Here is an 8,224-nt window from a genome sequence, read left to right as displayed (position 1 = left end):
TATGGTAAAATTTAAAAAAAGATTAAAAGGATAAAATATACATTGTAAAGTCGAGAATAGACTGCATGAAAAATAAAAATGCTAGACCCATAAGATTTAGAAAGGTAAAATCACGACAAAGCTAAAATAAGCTGAAGGATAAACAGAGAGAACAAAAATAGAGAGGTGACAAAAGACTAAAGGAGGAATTGCATACAATCAAAATGTTAAAACTTGCTAAAATTTAACTCTAAATCCCCAAGCATTTATGGAATAAAGGTCTGGAAAAATAAGCTCCCGTTACTTAAGAAGAAATAAAGCTGACAAGCCACATGACTTACTAAGAGCAGCCTCTGAGCTTATGCAACCCTCATGGGTTGGGGGCTCCAGTCGGGTTTCTTGAGGGCAGTGCAGGGGGGCCTGAATTGCCAAGGTATGTGTATTAGTCTGTTCTCATGCTGCTGATAAAGACATACCTGAGACTGGGTAATTTATACAGGAAAATGCATGTAATGGACTTATAGTTCCACATGGTTGGGGAGGCCTCACAAACCTGGCGGAAGGCAAGGAGGAGCAAGTCACATCTTATGTGGATGGCGGCAGGTAAAAAGAGATCTTGTGCAGGGCAACTCCCATTTTTGAAACTATCAGCTCTCGTATGACCCATTCACTATCATGAGAACAGCATGGGAAAGACCTGCCCCGATAATTCAATCATCTGTCACTGGGTCCCTCCGACAACATGTGGGAATTATGGGAGCTATAAGATGAGATTTGGGTAGGGATACAGAGCCAAACCAGATCAGCGCGTGACCTCTCAAGTATCCCTTTAATGCCAACAGCAAGCCTGCTGGTCAACAGCAAGCAGAGCTCATATCTGCTATATCAACAGCAATTCCAAGGAAGGGAATTCCTCCAAAGGTTGTTGGCAGGATAGCTTCTGCATAGTAAGCACTCAGCTATTATTGTTATCTATGGACATTAATCTTCAGTATTGACTTTTGAATCAAAAATACATTGTACTTTGGGCAGGGTCAGGAAACTAGAATCCAAAAGTAAGTCATATTGAGGCAAAATTATACACCATACTTGGGCACATTTTACTTTCCATTTTGAGGTGCGGATACTGTGTGTGTGTGTGTGTGTGTGTGTGTGTGTGTACTAAAGCACATAATCCAGGAGATGAATTTCAAAATTTCCATGTGATAGGTTTATTTTTAAATGAAATGGAATTTTGGATGTGAATTTTGGTTACTTTGCCCAACTCCCCAAGGCCTCTGGCTCATTCTTTCTGCCTATGCGAGTTTTCAGAGGGAAAGAATAAAAACATAATCTTAGAAATGCTCTCATCCCCAGGTGAACTCCTTTTATAGTCTTTTCACACAAGAGACTAGAATTTATTCACAATGTTAGTAAAAGGGTGAGAAATTTCTTTACACCTAACCCAACCTCAGAGCTCATATCTGCTATGTCAACAGAATATACTCACACCCACAGCTTGGTTTCACAGAGCTACATAGTCAGTGGAAATGCCAGGCTGAAGCTTTGGAGAACAAATCCATATGAAATAATATCCCTGTGGCAAAACACAGACACAGAATAATGACTTGGGCCTTTGTGGATAAAATATGCAAAAGCTGAATTTAAGTGTTCTTAACTGGATCTTTGGAGGTTAAGATAGAAACCTAGGGGGTGGCCTGTTGGCCAGGCCATGTCTGGAGTGGGAAGAGAAGTCTCTTCATTGGAGTATTATGTTCCCTGATATCTTATATTTCTAGCAGAAGAGGCTTTTTGTCATTTTGGGGCTATACTCTATGTTCTCTTTGGGGAAACACCCTACTCCATTTTCAGTCTAACCCTCCCACCTGGTTTGGGCAGGACTAGTTTTAGTTCTGTCATTTGCAACTAAAAGGGTACAGACAAATTCTGACTTTTGAGGTTTTGCAATCAGCAAACAGGGCTACAATGGGGAACTAACTGCTTCCACTCAAGCGCTTTAATTGGGCTTTAATAGAAATATTGCGCCCTCTGCTGGCAGAGGATTAGCATTGACCAGATCTCAAGGACGGTGTGACAGAAAGCATTTTAGAGCCAGTCCTGGAGTCAAGGTCTTTCTCCTCCATATGCAAGCTGTTTTGCTTTGCTTAAGTAATGTTACTTCCATAAGTCTGCATTTTTGTATCTTAAAAATATTAATGTTAGAAACTACCTTTCAAGACTCTTTGATGAGTACGTAAATGGTCATGTGAAAGGTACTTAATCGTTGAAAGATACTATTATAAGACAGTTTTGGCAAAGAAAGCCAGCCTGTTTATCAAGTTTTTTCATGGTTCTAAAATATGATATTCAATGTTATTGGTTCTCTGGAGCTGAGAAAACATACCTACATTGTATCAACTTAAGAAACTTGTTATAGAATGTAGAGTACTAATATTAGTAAAGTTCTTAGAAGTTTTCAGGTGAGAAATGTATAACAAATCACATATGCCTAAAATTCCCTTATAAAATTTAATATACATTTCCAGCAGGAGTGTTAGATAAAATAGACCTTAATGGGTTTTCCTTTAACATGATTTTCTATATGTATGAGAGACAGAGAGACAGGAGAGAAGGAGGGAGAGAGAGAGAGAGACAGAGAGAGAGAGAGAGAGAGAATATTATAATGCAGTAATACTAGAATACTAGAAACATTCCCACTAAGGGAAGAAACAAGGTAAAAATGTCTGCCATCTCCATTTCTATTTAATATCATATTGGAGACATTAGTCAGTATACTAATTAAAAAATTGTGGCATAAGACTTGGAAAAGTAGTAAAACTCTCTCCATTTGCAGCTGATATGGCAGTATATCTGGAAAACCCAATAGAATAAATGATGACACTAAATGAACAAAAGACCTGAGTAAGTTAGCAGGCTACAAAATGAGTGTACAAAAATCGTGTGTGTGTGATTGTAAATTTGTGTGTATGTAAATAATAACTAGTTAGAAGATAAAAGAAGAAAAAATTCAATTTGCAATAACAACAAAAATATAAAATACTTGGAAATAAACTTAAGAGGTAATGTGTAAAATCCATATGAGGAAAAATTTAAAACATTCCTAAAAGACAAATGGAAATATTTCTTGGTCTTGGATAAGGTAACTTGACATCATAATGATATAAATTATCCCTAATTTAACACCACCCTAATAAAATTGCAATATGTAGTTTTCCTGGGACTACAGAAATTGATTCCAAAGTTCAAGTGGATAAATAAACATATATGCATAAATAGGAAAACCAGAAAAAAAGATCAATGAAGAGAGAGAACCTTATTAAATATCAATGCACAATAAATCTTTTATATAATTAAAAGTGTTGTATGAATGGATAGACAGATCTGGAACATAATGGGAAGTTCAGAAATAGAACCAACTGAAAAGAAAATTTTCATATAAATAAGGTGGCATCTCAAATTACAGACAGACTTATTAATAAATGGTGTTAGGGCAACTGAACAGTCATTTGAAAACAGATAGCTTTGGATCCTTAACATACATTATACTCCAGGAAAAACTCATATGGAAAGAATGAGCCATATAAGTACTTGAAGAAAACATAAGTGAATTTGTTTATAATCTTGTGGTGGGAAAAATTTTAAACCATGTGCATCATCCAGATATAATAGCAGAAAAAAAGCAATAATTTTGACATCAATAAAAAGGACTGGTCAAGCGTGGTTCCAGTACGTTGGGAGGCTGAGACAGGAGGATCTCTTGAGCCCAGAAGTTTGAGACCAGTCTGGGCAACATGGGGAGGCTGTCTACACACACACACACACACACACACACACACACACACAATTATTTGGGTATGGTGGTGCATCTCTGTAGTCCCAGTGACCTGGAAAGCTGAGGTGGGAGGATCACTTGAGCCTAGGAGGTCAAAGCTGCAAGGAGCCATGATTGTACCACTGCACTTCAGTCTGAGCAACAGAGCAAGACCCCAACTCTAAAAATATAAATAAAATAAAATGTAAAGAACCTTTGTAAAAAAAAAAAAAAGCACCACAAGCAAAGTCAAAAGACAAGTGACAAACTGGGAGAAATATAATTGCAACACATGTCATAGATAAAGAACTAAACTCCTCAATTTACAAAACACTCAAAAATTGAGAAACACAAAGATTCATACACACCAAAACCCACAAGTGCCCTTAAACATATAAACCTCATGTTTATGGCAGAGAAATTCGAATTAAATTTACAATGAGGAAGTTCTCCCAACTTTAGTGTATGTTTGGAAAAGCTCATAATAAATTACTGAGAAAAAATTAATATATTTCTCATTTTCAGATTGGCACACATTCAGAAGCTTGAAAACACATTTTTCTGTGATCAGCTGAGGGAAATTTCAATCTGAGCTGGGTATTAGATGATATGATTATTGGATGAAAGTTAAATTTCTTGGGTGTGATTATGGTTATGCAGGCACGTGTGCATTTCCTTAAGAAATACATGCTATGGCAGGGCGCGGTGGCTCACACCTGTAATCAAAGCATTTTGGGAGGCTGAGGCAGGCGGATTACGAAGTCAGGATATTGAGACCATCCTGGCCAATATGGTGAAACCCCGTCTTTACTAAAAATATAAAAATTAGCTGGGCGTGGTGGCATGTGCCTTAATCCCAGCTACTTGGGAGGCTGAGGCTGGAGAATCACTTTAATCATGGAGTCGGAGGATCGCGCCATTGCACTCCAGCCTGGTGACACAGCGAGACTCCATCTCAAAAGAAAAAAAAAAAGAAAGAAAGAAATACGTGCTATGTCATTTTGGGACAAAATGTCATGAAGTACGCAAACCTACTTTCAAATACATCAGCTCAACAAAAGTGTGTGTGTGGTTTTTTATTTATCTCTTTTCTTTCTTTTTTTTTTTTTTTACTGTGTCAATAAAAGTTTATTCACAGACATTGAAATTTGAATTTCATGATTTTCATGTCACGAAACATATTTTTAATTTGTTTTCAACGATTTTTAAAATGTAAAAACCATTCACAGGCCATATATCAGGCAGTGGGCAGGATTCAGCCCACAGGCCAGTTTGCCAACTCTATCTTAAGTGAAGATACCGACAAGTCTAATCTTCATTTCTCCTAAAACCAAGATTTTCAAAGCATATTATTAACAAGAGCATGCCCCGCTCCAGATGCCCCAGAATTGTGAAGGAGGTGAGGCTGCTGGTACAGGAGGACAATGGTCTGGCATGGCCCCTCTGTTCTGAAACCCCTGGTCCCCAGTACAGGGGAGTGGGCCTCAGCTTTGCAGACAGCACTGTTTCCAGATCACTGTTAAAAGGAAAACAAAGCACTTATGAAAAATGTGAAGCATTCCAGCTTTTAATACACAAAAGGATTCTAAGTTCCCAGCGAAAACCCACACCAAAATCATCACCAGAGGGCACATCTGTTCCCTTGTTGAGATTTAATCACTGAAGAGCAGGTGGAAGCCGTCCTGAACGAATTACCCGATGTACCTAGAAGCCTCTTCCCAAATCGAGCAGTGAGCACCTCACTCATAAACACTGCACGCACCCAAACGTTTTGCTTGATATATTTTGAGATTAGTTTCACATGTTGCTGCTAAACGTTTCCAGGGAGTTGCAAAAGTTAATCCTTATGGATCGGTGATTGAAATACAGTGATATCCCTGCTGCTCTGCAGTGTGCGCAGAGGTCAAATCAAAATAACAAACACACACGACGTCTTCGATCACCTTCCTGTAAAATCGGGTTTCTAGCCGGACCCATGTCTTCACAGTTCCTGAATCAAGTTCACCGTCTGTGCAAGCGCCGCCTGACAGAGCTCCCTGCGACACTGAGACGCGTTTGGGCACTTCCCACGTGGGAACCACTCGCCAAGGGCAGCTCCTGAGTACAAGGTTAGGTGCTGGGGCTGGGGCAGGCTGAAGCGTTCGTTCTAAGTTTCAACAGCCTCGTATGGCGAGCAGCTACTGCGGGGCAGCGCATCACCTGGACGGTGAGATGGTGGGAACAACAGGAAAGCGTCCACAGCGTCGGCGATAGATCCTCCTAGAGTAAGCGCGCCAGGCTCTAGAATAGCAGAAAACCGACAGCTACCACCGCTGCAGGTTCACACGCTGCCCTCAACGTGAAGGTAAAGTGCTTCCACTCCACCCATCTGGCTTCCCTTCAACCAGAAAGGAGCACAGGCACCAGGCAAGAGCCTGTGCCCAGCGACACAGAATGTTCTAGAGCCCAGGAGACAGTCCCGTTCTCTGAGCTGAGCTGGTCGCACCTGACGTCACCTTTTCCTTTTTTTTTTTTTTTTTTTTTTTTGAGACGGAGTCTGGCTCTGTCGCCCAGGCTGGAGTGCAGTGGCGCGATCTTGGCTCACTGCAAGCTCCGCCTCCCGGGTTCATGCCATTCTCCTGCCTCAGTCTCCCGAGCAGCTGGGACTACAGGCGCCTGCCACCACGCCTGGCTAATTTTTTGTATTTTTTTTAGTGGAGACAGGGTTTAACCGTGTTAGCCAGGATGGTCTCAATGTCCTGACCTCGTGATCTGCCCGCCTCGGCCTCCCAAAGTGCTGGGATTACAGGCGTGAGCCAAAACGCCCGGCCACCTTTTCCTTTTTGAAGGCAGATGCCAGGATGCAGGGGGAACAAGTGAAAACTACTTTTCCTGTTTCGAGGGTGTGGGGCACCACCGACAGCCAAGATCAGCAACCCCAGGCTGATTCCCCCGGCCTTATCTTCTTGGCCTGCCCATTGGCCCAGGTGGGGGACTCAACTGCGCTGCTGCTTCTTCAGCTGCTCCTGCAGTCTCTCCTCTTTCTTCTTCAGGTAGAAGGTTATGTTGTCAAAGGTGGCCTTGTAGAGACTGCTAAAGCTGGGGTTCACGCAGGCAGAGCCTTCCAGCATGGCCCAGTTCCCACAAAGAACACTGGAGACTTTCTTTAACATGGCACTTTCAGGAACAGACTGCCACTGGCCACCCACAGGCCTGCAGAGCACCAGGGGAGGGGGGCTTCCAGGCAGTCCTGGAACACCCACAGCCCCTGGGTTTCCTCAAAAGCTACATCCCACAATCGATGCTGGTATGACAGCTGCTGCCTGTACACCAACTTCTGTCTACGGGCGTGAAACTGGAAGATGTATCCCACAGCAATGCAGGAGCTCAGAAGCACCACCCGGTTCTCCTGGCACCAGAAGGCAATCCTGGACGCGGCAAACCTCTGGGGGACCTGGAGGTCCGCGGGCTCTTGGAGACTGTGGAGGTGACAGCAGTGCAGTTGGCGGCCGCTTCTGTACTCCCAGAGCCTCAGGGTGCAGTCCCCGGAGTAGGATGGAAGCAGCTCAGGCTGAGTGGGCAACAAGGAGATGTAGTTCACAAACTCTGTGTACCCGAGGCAGGAGGACTTAATGCTGCGGGGCATGGAGGCCCTGCTGACCTGGATCTTCTCGTCCCGGTCCGCAGTGAGGACGAAGTGGTCATCAGGATGCACAGCCATGTCTAATGGCATGGACAGAAAGGTGCCGCAGCTCCAGTCGGCCGCATCCGTGTGGCTCCAGCACCTAATAGGAGACGTCTCCAGACTTGTCAGCCACCAAGACCTTCTCTTTGGAGGCTATGAAGGTCAGATCCGTACACCTCCTTGTCATGGTCCTGACACTCAGATATTGCCAACGTTTTGTACAGAAAAGAATCAGACACTTACTGTCATCGGTTAAAGCAAAACAGCTACCAGACTTGGAGAAGGTGGACTGAGAATTGCACCGCTCCCCTGAACCAAGGGCGGCTCGTCCTCCTCTTTATTTTCTTGTGACTTGTTTTCAAGCACTGCAGTCATAGATGAAGAGGCTGTCATCGTCACTGCTTGCAGTGGAGGTGGTCTGGAACCGCCCCTGCACCACCAGCTTCTGCCCGCACAACACCAGCCCCGCAGAGTCTGCCATGTGCCTACCCGCCTCGCTGCCATGCATATTTCCCCACCCAGCACATTTTTAACTTATTTCAATAGTTTTGGAGGAACACGTGGGCTTTGTTACATGGATAAGTTCTTTAGTGGTAATTACTGAGATTTTGGAGCACCCAATCATCTGAGCAGTGTATGGTGAACCCAATGTGTAGCCTTTTATCCCTTGCCCCCACTTTCCCATTCCCCTCGGGTCCCCAAAGTCCATTATATTATTCTTTGAGTCTTCATAGCTTAGCTCCCCCTCATAAGAGAGAACATACAATGTT

At 43.1% G+C, this 8,224-nt stretch overlaps 1 pseudogene; it reads right to left on the bottom strand.

Moving 5' to 3' along the window:
• Window positions 1-6,698: 6,698 nt before the first annotated feature.
• Window positions 6,699-7,935, bottom strand: LOC129030710 (tRNA (guanine-N(7)-)-methyltransferase non-catalytic subunit WDR4-like; annotated as a pseudogene).
• Between the last annotated feature and the right edge of the window lie 289 nt (window positions 7,936-8,224).

Source organism: Pongo pygmaeus, chromosome 12, assembly GCF_028885625.2.
Source record: "Pongo pygmaeus isolate AG05252 chromosome 12, NHGRI_mPonPyg2-v2.0_pri, whole genome shotgun sequence".
In the NCBI taxonomy this organism is placed as follows: Eukaryota; Metazoa; Chordata; class Mammalia; order Primates; family Hominidae; genus Pongo; species Pongo pygmaeus.
Note: the sequence above shows the minus strand (reverse complement) of the source record. Positions and strands in the feature narration are given on the sequence as shown.